This window comes from Haliotis rufescens, unplaced genomic scaffold, assembly GCF_023055435.1.
Source record: "Haliotis rufescens isolate VD_foot unplaced genomic scaffold, xgHalRufe1.0.p SCAF_14, whole genome shotgun sequence".
NCBI lineage: Eukaryota > Metazoa > Mollusca > Gastropoda > Lepetellida > Haliotidae > Haliotis > Haliotis rufescens.
The window spans coordinates 23,308,219-23,322,053 of record NW_025963824.1 but is presented as its reverse complement, the minus strand read 5'-3'; the positions used below and the strand labels follow the sequence as shown (position 1 = coordinate 23,322,053).

The 13,835-nt window shown below is 41.1% G+C and overlaps 1 protein-coding gene across 2 annotated transcripts in view; it reads left to right on the top strand.

Moving 5' to 3' along the window:
• LOC124131209 (centrosomal protein of 78 kDa-like) overlaps positions 1-13,835 on the top strand; it is a 153,940-nt gene that overhangs the window by 59,695 nt on the left and 80,410 nt on the right. The gene's annotated exons all lie outside the window — the stretch shown is intronic.

Below are 13,835 nucleotides of genomic sequence, written 5' to 3'. Positions count from 1 at the left end.
CACAAGTGACTGTAGCAATATATATCATGTTCAATCTGACCTCCAATCACAAGTGACTATAGCAATATATATCATGTTCATAGCGACCTCTCATCACAAGTGACTGTAGCAATATATATCATGTTCAATCTGACCTCCAATCACAAGTGACTGAAGCAATATATATCATGTTCAATCTGACCTCCAATCACAAGTGACTGAAGCAATATATATCATGTTCAATCTGACCTCCAATCACAAGTGACTAACAATATATATCATGTTCAATCTGACCTCCAATCACAAGTGACTGTAACAATATATATCATGTTCAATCTGACCTCCAATCACAAGTGACTATAGCAATATATATCATGTTCATTCCATCCTCTATTCACAAGTGACTGTAACAATATATATCATGTTCAGTCTGACCTCTTATCAACATTCAGTGCCCAGCAACAATATATATCATGTTCAATCTGACCTCTTATCAACATTCAGTGCCCAGCAACAATATATATCATGTTCAATCTGACCTGCAGTCAGTAGCCAATACCCACCAACATATATCATGTTCAATCTGAGCTGCAATCAACAGGCAGGTGCCCTGCACAATTTGTCTTTGACCACACAACATCCATCAATACCACAGTTGGCACTCTCGCCCAATCTAACATGGTGGAAAGTAATTACAGTCTGTCCAGCCAGTGACCAATGCGGTATTGTACAACACTGACCCGCTGATGTTGTGGTATTGACCCAGAGCGTTCCTCAGATGCCCAGCCAGGGACTCCATCACAGTGGCATCCGTCCCCCGACCTTGCCCCCCGGGCTACTCAATCTCCCCACTCTTGTACAATGTGTAGCGATTCATTCACCGGCTTTATGTCAAACGGAACATGTAATTGGCGATGTTGAGCGGTTTTATCCATTTTCAATTTTTCATCACAAAGGCTAGAGATTTATCCTTGTGACATCTTGAATCATTGCATTTGGACTCAATGATTCATTGAAGCAGAATCTTTGAATTTTAGAATGATTGAATGTTGGAACTTAGAGCATTGAATCCTAAATCACTGAATTTTGAATCATATAATTTTGAATGATAAATCTTGTGTCAAAATCTCTTCAAACTTAGTGGGAGTAGCAAGTCATGATGTACCTTCAAAATACATGTATTTCTTTATATTTGTTTCCCCTGTGAGGAACCCAGTTAGAATTAGATTGTCTGGTCCAGACTATGACAGGCCACCGTCATATAGCTGGAATATTGCTGAGTCTGGTGTTAATGCTCTCAATGCTACTGTCGAACCCATTCGACAGGCACATAGTCGAAGGACACCCCCACATGAAACTTGCAATAACTGTTTAACGTGTAGGATTTGCGTATATTTTAAGTTACTTATGGTATGCATAAATGCTCAGCTTGCAAAATATCAAAACTTTCAGTAGTTTATTTACCTCAAAAAGAAAACATCGCAAGTTAAGAAAGTATCGACCCAATTTATCTGCACACAACTACCAGAAACGGCCATTGCAGACTTTTGGCACTTCACGTTGAGCGGCATGCAGTCCGATATTTTCTTTATCATTTTATCATTTTTCTTATTCGATCATAAATTTTTGTTTTTTGATGAAAGGAAAACACTCAAGTTCCTTAATTTCTAAAAATAAGCAAATTTTAATGTGATTAATTATGAACAAAAACAATCTGAATCGTAACATCATCGATTTCATCATTTCATTGGTGAGAACCCTGAACAAATACACAAGGTAGGATATTTCCGTGTACCTGCAAGAACTGTCAATGTACGTATATATATGTGCCCTATTCCTTTTTCAAAAGATAACATTCTCTTTTAAATATATGGCTGACTCACCAGCTTAAGTGCCACCCTGGTTTTTGTGATTAAACAAACAAAAATCTCATGTGCTGTTACAAGAAATTAATGTATCGTATTCATATTACAGTTATATTTTAGAATTGTTTAGTTTGGAAACAAACCACTTCAAACACAAGATTAATGTCCATATGAGTTGTCTGTGTATATGTTCAAAAGGATCTTATCTATTTCTTTATTTTTTATGGAATACCAAACTTAAATGATGACATCAAATAGTAACTTATTCACATGATTGATGTTCAGGTGAAGGATAATAATTGTTGAATAAAATATCTTTAAACCAAAGGTAATAATTGAAATTTGATCAGTAACACTGTGCTGATGCATTGACCAATATTTAGTGTCCATACACACAATCATTGTAGAAAAAATAACTACTAAATATAAAAATATAACTTAATATTATAGAAGCTGTGAACAGCTGTTAATAATTAAACATTAACAAATCTATCATCAATACACAATCATGGGGTCTCTATATTGATGGAATAAATTTTAAAATGCTCCATGAGATTTTCTAAAATCATGTTAGAATCGATAAATGTATTATAAAAGGACAACTATCCCACATTGAATAAGAAACTAACACTGAAAATATGTATGTAGTATTTTATTGATTTTTACATCACACACTTGCGTATATCCTATCATATTCGGCATCACATGAATGCTATTTTGAAACATGTTTTGTAACCTCTATATGTGCGCACCTGTTGTGGAGGGTGATCATTGCTGATCCATGATAACTGAAGACATATTGCCTGGGACACAATTATTACAGTGAAAACAAAATCATGTACATCACAGATACATGAATCATATCACTCTATATTCAACGTAACATCGAATGGTGATCCTTATATATCAACAAATGTTCAAATAAAAGATTCCGAGAAACTTGCATGTGGCGTGTTGATTCATATTTTACCGTTTCCGGGTCACGGGAGCATGCAAGGTCAAATGGATTAAAAACTATGCCAATTATATCGTGAATATTGCTGTGTTATTTCATATTAGTGGTGATCACTGATAATATGTGGCGATTTGTGTTTATTCTGTATGTGACAGGCAATTATTTCAAAATTGACTGTAATTGTTTTGTAACCAAAGATTATCAGCAGACTACCCGGGTCTGTGACATCACATCTGGTGACCTTTGCACTTAGTGAAATATTGCTGTCAGAATTCACGGTCTTAATTTTTGTTTTTCTCTCATGATATTAAACGGAAAATGACAAATGAAAATTCTACAATTTAGAAGATCGTCAACTTTCGCCAAGGCATATTGATTGTTGATATTAAAATAGCAATAAGTTATGCCGAGGTCGGGCGAAGCGTGCCATGTTTGATTTTGGACATCTGCTAGAATCATGACACAGTATTTGTATTTTCAACATATTGTAAATATTCAACCAAAACAATTGCAATTAGGATTGGTGAATATTTTATGAGTCATTAGTTCCTTCAAATTTTAGAATGTGACATGATAGATTAACCGGAATGTTCGTATTTCTGCAACTGACATGATGACCTCGAAAATTGATTTGTTTTTTTCTGTTTAACGTTTGGATAATAAATTTACTGAAATGGTTCACAATTTACCAACACACTGTTATTTACCAATAAAAAACATCAACTCAGTTAAAATTAAGATATCAGAGATATGATTATTGAAATCAATTTGCACAATCTTAACGATTTGAAAAGGCTCCTAACATGAAACGTAAACCACCTTCAATAGCATAATTCAGGCAAGTTCACGAAAGTTTACAAATTTTGTGTTCACTTTGGTCTTAACCTTGGTATGACTGAAAACATCAGGAAACTTTTACATGGTAATGTGTAGTTTTCTGTCAGGAATAAATGTGCAAAATATTTCTTCACTTGGCCCTTGTTCAATGAAGCACCAGTTAACTGTTTGAAATCGTCCACCCTCTTTACAGCGCCTTACGAAACTTGAATCATGTCTGTCATACATGTCTCATTTCTTCCTTCATATCCAGGGTCATGGGTGGCTCGGTCATCTGATGTAACACTTTTTACTTGCAGAGTTCTGTCCCTGATTATGTTTCTAGGTTTGTCAGCACCCTATCCATGCTTGTGGGTTTCCCCAAAGTACTTATCGTCTGTAACCTGCATCACTTCCACATTTTACGCTGTGATATAACTGGCGTACTGCTCAAAGTGGTGCTAGACCCAACTCACCTACTCACCTACTCACTCACTTCTTATACCCTTTTCCTGAGGATTCTTTTATACCCCTTTTCTGAGGATTATTTTATACCCTTTTCCTGAGGATTATTTTATACCCTTTTCTGAGGATTCTTTTATACCCTTTTCCTGAGGTTTCTTTTATACCCTTTTCCTGAGGATTCTTTTGAGAGAACACCAGAAAATAAAGGTTTGTGCAGTTTTAAATTTTAATTCTCTCAACCACTGACAGCCATTCATATAAATGCCATCCATGGTACAACTGTGCTAGGTTTCCTAAACCTTGTTTCTCTAGTCCCGGACGCTCTCTCACACGAAGAACATCAGCTATGCATATTTATGATAAATTTCCGCCTTTATTGAAATAACTGTCGCAATCAAAGATTCATGAATGGAAGTGAGGGGTGTGTACACGACTGATTGCCTGTCCTTATCACTGTGTGATTACACATAAGTCCTAATGGTTTAGGGTGACCACGCACGATAATTGGTTTTTAGAATGTTTTTTTTACACACAGACATCCATGTGCAAGCTACTATCTAATGTTGTTCAATGAAGCACCAACTGTTTGAAATCGTCAACCCTCTTTACAGCGCCTTACGAAACTTGAATCATGTCTGTCATACATGTCTCATTTCTTCTTTCATATCCAGGGTCATGGGTGGCTCGGTCATCTGATGTAACACTTTTTACTTGCAGAGCTCTGTCCCTTGGGCCCTGGTTTGCCCTGATTATGTTTCTAGGTTTGTCAGCACCCTATCCATGCTTGTGGGTTTCACTAAAGTGCTTATCGTCTGTAACCTGCATCACTTCCACATTTTACGCTGTGATTTAACTGGCGTACTGCTCAAAGTGGTGCTAGACCCAACTCACCTACTCACCTACTTACCTACTCACTCACTCTTTTATACCCTTTTCCTGAGGATTCTTTTATACCCTTTTTCGGAGGATTCTTTTATACCCTTTTTCGGAGGATTCTTTTATACCCTTTTCCTGAGGATTCTTTTATACCCTTTTTCGGAGGATTCTTTTATACCCTTTTCCTGAGGATTCTTTTATACCCTTTTTCGGAGGATTATTTTATACCCTTTTCCTGAGGATTATTTTATACCCTTTTCCTGAGGATTCTTTTGAGAGAACACCAGAAAATAAAGGTTTGTGCAGTTTTAAATTTTAATTCTCTCAACCACTGACAGCCATTAATATAAATGCCATCCATGGTACAACTGTGCTAGGTTTCCTAAACCTTGTTTCTCTAGTCCCAGACACTCTCTCACACGAAGAACATCAGCTATGCATATTTATGATAAATTTCCGCCTTTATTGAAATAACTGTCGCAATCAAAGATTCATGAATGGAAGTGAGGGGTGTGTACACGACTGATTGCCTGTCCTTATCACTGTGTGATTACACATAAGTCCTAATGGTTTAGGGTGACCACACACGATAATTGGTTTTTAGAATGTTTTTTTTACACACAGACATCCATGTGCAAGCTACTATCTAATGTTGGTCATAAACATGAGTAGATACCAGGTTGGAATAACCCTTTTGGGATTCATGGTAGGAACAGGTTCCCGGCTTGTCATACGTTTTTGTTTGTTTGTTCTTTTACGCCGCACTCAGCAATATTCCAGCTATATGACGGCGGTCTGTAAATAATCGAGTCTGGACCAGACAATCCAGTGATTAATATCATGAGCATCGATCCACGCAATTGGGATCGATGACATGCATCAACCAAGTCAGCGAGCCTGACCACCCGATCCTGTTAGTCGCCTTTTACGACAAGCATAGTCGCCTTTTACGGCAAGCATGGGTTGCTGAAGACCTATTCTACCCCGGCGTCTTCACGTACGAGGCGACTGAATAGATTGGGGGTTAGGCTCGGGAATTTGGTTGAGATGTGTGTCACTGTACCCTGATGGCATTGGGCGTTGCTCATGACATCAAACACTGGTTTGTGTGGTTCAGACTTGATTATTTGCATAGCTGGAATAAAATTGCTGAGTTGGCATTTAACAACAAGTATACAAACAACATTTAAGGGGATTTGGGACCCATCCTCATTCCGCGGACATGGAGGTGGATCCCAATTGTATCTCCAGCCCCTATCCCGACCTCCTCCATGGACCAGTGACTAGAGCGTCTGCCTGGAGATCAGAATGTCATGTCAGTCCAGAAGACACTTAAAGATGGTACTTGTTTCCCTGCCTTGCGCTTGGTATTAAAGGGTAAAACAAGGATTGGTCGGGTAAAACAAGGACTTTTCAGCTCGGAGTCAGTATACTGTGTCTGAGTTGGGTATTCATGTTAAACTGCTGCACGGTATCTCAGTGGGCCAGAACTATAAAACTGGCATTAGATGTGCATGCAAGTCGCCATATAAGTGGAATAATCGTAAACACGACATCAAAATGCCATTTCACCTCATCTCACCTTACCTCACCTAACCAACCCCTATCCCAGGGATCTCGGTCACAATAGACCAGTATCCCAGGGGATCCACAATGAACGGGTAATGTTTAAGCAGAACAAATCCAGCCCTTTCTGCAGATTTCCCCTGACACTACCCAGACATCTCAACATGTGCTGTGGGAGTCACACAGGTCACCTCTGATATATTGAATTCATCCCATTCGGCTCTCGGAACTCTTTCTTTCAGGTTTTATTTATATCATTACAGTAAGACATGAGTGACTTCATTTTTGGTTCTAGACTCTGACCGTCACATCACTCGGGATTACTCGCGGAAACATTGTTATGTGTTAGTGGTTTTCTGTTAGCCTGAAGTTGACAAGCACGCTGTGAGATGGCTGGGTGAAAGGGGAGCTGTTTCTACACACATACAATCCGAAATCTTACCCTAGCTAACACATTAGTTAGCAGGGCTCTCACAGGCTTGAAAAGGCCATGAATTCTGAGGTATATCCTCTCCACTAAACTGCCTCCATGGTCTAGTGGAAAGAGCAGCCTCTACCCCGACTGCATCATTAAAAAAAACGTTAAAAGATGGTACTTGTTGTTACCCTGCCTAGTGCTCGGCTTTTAGGAGATAAAACAAGAACTTGTCGGCTCAGAGTCAGTATACTGTGTCTGAGTGGGGCATCCATGTTAAACTGTGGCATCTCTATTGGCTATCACCCAAAACTGGCATGCTTACGGACAAGTTCAAGCAGCCACACACATGCATGCACATCACTGTATGAGGGGCATTCGGGTAGCCTTGTGGTTAAAGCGTTCGCTTGTCACGCCGAAGACCCGGGTTTGATTCCTGACATGGGTACAATGTGTGAAGCCCATTTCTGGTGTCCCCCGCCGTGATATTGCTGGAATATGGCTAAAAGCGGCGTAAAATCAAACTCACTTACTCACATCACTGCGTGAGTGAATAATCTTGAATACATTATTCATTTTCACCTCACCTCACCTCACCTCACCTCACCTCACCTCACCTCACCTCACCTCACCTCACCTCACCTCACAGCTTAGCAAGTCAACAAAGTAAGGAACACCTTAGAGAATCTGTCAGTAAGATTGCTTCATGTAGGTTTTCTTTGTGATATTGAAAAGAAATGATCTTTTGTTGAGCAGCTTTGTCGGAGAATGAGAGTAGGGTTTGACTGCCCGGTTCCTGCGATGTATTGATTTGCTATGGCGGTATTGAACTTCTAATCAATATCCAACTAATCAGTCTGTCAGTCAATACATGACTGGATGTGAATCATGGGTAGCCTAGTGGTTAAAGCGTCCGCTCGTCACGCCGAAGACCCGGGATTCGATTGGGTACAATGTGTGAAGCTCATTTCTGGTGTCCCCCGTCGTGAATATTGCTTAAAGCAGCGTAAGACCATACTCACTCACTACTCACTCAACGATTGGGGGGTGATTTAGAGATTGTAGATCTACCACTAACAGATTTCTTGTATGAAACATATTTAGATTTATTTGAAGTTTTGAGGCCCTGTTTGCAAACAATTGGTTTCCATTAAAAAATTCTTTTAGGTCATCGGTTTAAATAAGACTCAAGATTAATTGCAATAAAAGGGACATAACCCTTTCCATAATCCTACGAAATCTCTGATAAAAGCAGAGTCCATTGTACGATTCGGATTCCAGCTCCTCAGCATCTGTTATGAATCACTGTCAAATTGTGATGACACCAGGTGTTTGTGAGAAGGTGAGCGTATCCTGCCTACCTAGGCCACATGTCACTAACACATGCAAGGGCAAGTCAAATGTTCTGGTGATCAAACATGGGAACATTTGGTACAAGTCATAAATGGCCACTGATGCATGAGATTTGGAAATGTCCTCCACATGTCGAACATAGAACTATGTTAGGGTATTAAAGCGTGATTGCTTTGTGGACTGGACCTTGAATAATCAGACTCCTCTAATAACCTGACACAGTGCTCAACATGAAGGGCATGTGCTGCCAGATAGTGTTAACATCGAAGCCAAAAACACCCTTAGCAGTCCATCATGCCTGCAGTGACTGGCTGTCTGCATAATCTTCATAATGGTCATTATAACTTCATCGTTGAACTATTTCTTCCTGGGCGGTTTCAGCTGCAGATCATTTGTCTCCTGACTTAATTGTATTGACCAGTTTCAGCTCAATGAGTTGCTGTGTTGGATGAGTTGACCATTTTCAGCTCAATAAGTTGCTGTGTTGGATGAGTTGACCAGTTTCAGGCTCAATGAGTTGCTGTTTTGGATGAGTTGACAAGTTTCAGCTCAATGAGTTGCTGTGTTGGATAAGTTGACCAGTTTCAGCTCAATGAGTTGCTGTGTTGGATAAGTTGACCAGTTTCAGCTCAATGAGTTGCTGTGTTGGATGAGTTGACCAGTTTCAGCTCAATGTGTTGCTGTGTTGGATGAGTGTTGGATAAGTTGACCAGTTTCAGCTCAATGAGTTGCTGTGTTCCATGAGGTTGACCAGTTTTAGCTCAATAAGTTGCTGTGTTGGATAAGTTGACCAGTTTCAGCTCCATAAGTTGCTGTGTTGGATGAGTTGACCAGTTTCAGCTGAATGAGTTGCTGTGTTTGATGAGTTGACCAGTTTCAGCTCAATGAGTTGCTGTGTTGGATGAGTTGACCAGTTTCAGCTCCATAGGTTGCTGTGTTGGATAAGTTGACCAGTTTCAGCTGAATGAGTTGCTGTGTTGGATGAGTTGACCAGTTTCAGGCTCGATGAGTTGCTGTGTTGGATGAGTTGACCAGTTTGAGCTCAATGAGTTGCTGTGTTCCATGAGTTGACCAGTTTGAGCTCAATAAGTTGTGGTGTTCCATGAGTTGACCAGTTTCAGCTCAATAAGTTAAATAACCATCATCTTCAGTATACAACACCATCATCATCAATACAAAAAAAACAACTACCAAAATACATTTTCCAATATAAGTCAGTGCATCGTGGAGCTTCAGCTTGCCTGAAACCTACCCCCAGCAAGGACTTAATTAATTGACTGAGCCATGGTGTAAGTGTTTCCAATCACCGCTCCAACAGCCCGCCCTTGAGTCCACTCTTCAGCACGCCTCACACGATTACTGGTAGATAAATCCTATATTGACCCAATGTGCAATATAATCCTGTATTAACCTACAATAAAACCCAGCATCACCTTCATGCCTCTGTTTGTACAACACTCTACCCCCGGCTGTAGTGTTATTTCACATTAGCCAGTCTGGAACCCGAGGTAAAACAACAACAGATTCTTCTTCTGATGCCATCTTTGATGTCGCTCAGGGAATATTAGATCTGCATCACTTCGGGCTTTCCTCCCACATCAAGCTGCTGTGCTGTGATATTACTGAAACACTTTTCAAAGCAGTGTTAAACCCAACCCACTCAGTAACAGACAAAAATGTCCTTGACTGTCAGCCCTACTCCAGTTACTGTGGGAGCTCGCTATGACAGTGTTTCTGTAGACAAGGATGGCTGGAGTACCAGCACAGATTAGCAGTTTTTCACAGGGATCAATAGGCGATTGTATGTAGCCTTGTCGCTGAATCTTTCAGAATATACAGACAGACAGACCTGGCTACAGAGAACTTCACTTAGTTTCGGTGTCAGCACCAATTTAGGCGGAGACAGAACTCAGAGCCTGTCCACTTGTACAGAGTAATCCCAAAGAGTTCCATCGCAGAGAAAGCTTTTGTTAGTGAGCATGTGTGGATTTGAAAAAGAGCTGACCCAATAGAGTGTTTCTCGTCTGTCATCTCGCTACCAGGGAGTGACTTTGCTGTGTTGCAAATTCTTTGGTTCAGCTCAACATCATTCTTGCAGCTCATAATTGACAGCTTGTATATTTGGTTGGAACTTCTTGTCTTATTTAAGGCTGCGTGGCAGCATTATGGCACTTTGAACAGTGTTTAGATTTTTGGCGTCAACCCAACTAAAATGTCAGGCCAAGTAAGAAAACGTTTCCAGGAAACCTTTGGTTTTTGTTGTAAAACTTGGTCCTTCTTGTCATGAAAAGTTGGTCATTCACATGAAACTTTTATGCTGCTGGACATGAAAAGTTGCCCAAAGTCCACCTCCGTGGTCTAGTTGATAGAAAATCTGCCCAAAAGACCACTTCGCTGGTCTAGTGGTTAGAGAGTCTGCCCAAAGACCGCCTCCGTGGTCTAGTGGATATAGAGTGTGCCCAAAGACCGCCTCTGTGGTCTAGTGGATCAAGAGTCTGCCCAAAGTCCGCCTCCATGGTCTAGTTGATAGAGAGTCTGCCCAAAGACCGCCTCCGTGGTCTAGTGGATATAGAGTCTGCCCAAAGACCGCCTCTGTGGTGTAGTGGATATAGAGTCTGCCCAAAGACCGCCTCGGTTGTCCTGGATTGAGAGTCTGCCCAAAGACCGCCTCCGTGGTCTAGTGGTTAGAGAGTCTGCCCAAAGACCGCCTCTGTGGTGTAGTGGATCAAGAGTCTGCCCAAAGACCACCTCTGTGGTCTAGTGGATTGAGAGTCTGCCCAAAGACCGCCTCCGTGGTCTAGTGGATCAAGAGTCTTCCCAAAGACTGCATCTGTGGTCTAGTGGATCAAGAGTCTGCCCAAAGACCACCTCTGTGGTCTAGTGGATCAAGAGTCTACCCAAAGACCGCCTCCGTGGTCTAGTGGATCAAGAGTCTGCCCAAAGACTGCCACTGTGGTCTAGTGGTTAGAGAGTCTGCCCAAAGACCGCCTCTGTGGTCTAGTGGATCAAGAGTCTGCCCAAAGACTGCCTCTGTGGTCTAGTGGGTCAGAGGTCTGCCCAAAGACCACCTCTGTGGTCTAGTGGATCAAGAGTCTGCCCAAAGACCGCCTCTGTGGTCTTGTGGATCAAGAGTCTGCCCAAAGACCGCCACTGTGGTCTAGTGGTTAGGGAATCTGCCCAAAGACCGCCTCTGTGGTCTAGTGGATCAAGAGTCTGCCCAAAGAATGCCTCCGTGGTCTAGTGGATAGCAGGAGTGCAGAAGGTCGGTGGTTCAATCACCAGCTTTGTCATACCAAAAGATGTTAAAAGATGGCACTTGTTGTTACCCTGCCTGCCACTTGGCATTTACGGAATAATACAAGGACTGGTCGGCTCAGAGTCAGTCCACTGTCTGAGTGGGGTATCTTTGTTAAACTGCGTCATGATATCTCAGTGGACTAGAACTATAAAACCGTCATTAGTCTAGACTAGTACAAGCAGCCACACTCACATACATCTGCATGCATGTCACTATACAAAAGCAATCATCGTTAAATCATCGGTCGGGTAGCATAGTGGTTACAGCGTTCGCTCATGACGCCAAAGACACAGGTTAGATTCCCGACACGGGTACAATATGTTAAGCCCATTTCTGGTGTCCCTGCCGTGATATTGCTGGAATATTGCTAAAAGCAGTGTAAAACCATACTCACACATTCATTCATTTCCCCCCATGTCATGCTAGTCGTGTGATGTGTTGAATACTGTTGTCTTGAGCATGGTCTCAGCTGCAACACTGATATACTGGTGTACATCTCTCACAGGAGGATAATATGTAGTCGAGGTGAATTCATATAGCATTAACTCCGAACTGTCAATCTTTCCTGCTCTATGAGAGGATAAGTTTACTCGACCTTGACATGGTATTGGGACAGATACAGTGTTTGAAATGAAACCTGATACAGTAGTTATGTTTTTGCCATACCCCTATTATAATGGGAAAAGTTTGTATTAGTTTTTCCCAGATTCAAACACTTTATTCAAACCTCAAGGACAGCAGAACCCCTGAATGTCTAGTAAAGTTAAAAAGCAAAACAACCTTGATTTCAAACAATGTAACTATATCCAGTTCATTTGAAAATAATCCTTTATCCAAACCATTACAATCTTGCCCTCCTGTTTCAAGCCTGTTTCAGGCCCTCCATGATAACAACAATCTGTGAAAATGTAGACTCCTTTCCGTCACCACAAAACATACAATTTGTTTTTCAGCATTTTCAAATGCCTATTGTAGTGACATACTGTATGTTGGTTTTTATGTGGTTGTTGGTTCCAGCCACTCTCAACAATATTCCACCTGTATGATGGAGGCCTGAAACTAATCATCCTATCAAACCTATGTAAATATTATGAAGAAGGGGTTCTGAGTTGGACAAACCTATGATTGTTGTAAGAGTCGGCTAAATGGACCGGACCCGTTAAGATCCGGGTTAGAATAGGTCTTTAATAACCCATGCTTGCCTTTAAAGGTGACTATGCTTGTTGTAAGAGGCGACTTTAATGGGATCGGGTGGTTAGGCTCGCTGACTTGGTTGATGCCTGTCATCGTATTCCAATCGCGTGGACCGATATCAATTATATCAATCACTCGATTGTCTTGTCCAGACTGGATTATTTACAGACCGCCTTCATATATCTGGAATATTGCTGAGAGTGGTGTTAAACAACAAACAAACAAACAAACAAACATAATACAACAGACCACATCCGTCACAGGTCTAGTGGATAGAGTGTCTGCCTGGAGAGCGGAAGGTCGGCGGTTTGATCCCCAGCCTCGCCATACCGAAAGACATTATAAGATTGTAGTTGTTCAAATGTCCCTGCCTGGTGCTCAGCATTAAATGGATAAAACAAGTCAAAACGGGTCAGAGTCAGTATACCGTGTCTCAGAGTAGGGCATTCATGTTAAACCGTGGCGTGGTATCTCCGTGGCGTGGTATCTCCGTGGCAGGCGCTATAAAACCAGCAGTAGTCCAGACTAGAACAAGCGGACACAGACATGCACACACGCACGCATGAACATAATCGCAATATAAGTGCTATAATCTTGAACGCGACATTAAACACCATACCACCTCGCCTCACTTCATACAGCAGGTGACCACTTCCACTAATTGATAACCAAGTAGATGACATGTTTCATTTGGCATCAGTGTTAGTGCAGGGAAAACAGCTTCGCATGAATAACACCAACACAACATTAGGCCGGCTTCTGAATAAAAGAAGTGCCTTCTCTCTACGACGAGGACACCCTTTACACTGGTCAGACTGTCTGACTGTCGGCATCATTTTAAAAGTATCAAACACATCAGTTATAACCAAGCTTCTATTCTAAGAGTATCAAACAACACATATCCGTATCAACCAAGCTTTTATTATAAGAGTATGAAACACATATCAGTATTAACCAAGCTTCTATTTGGAGAGTATCAAACAGTACATATCAGTATTAACCAAGCTTCTATTTGGAGAGTATCAAACAGTACATATCAGTATTAACCAAGCT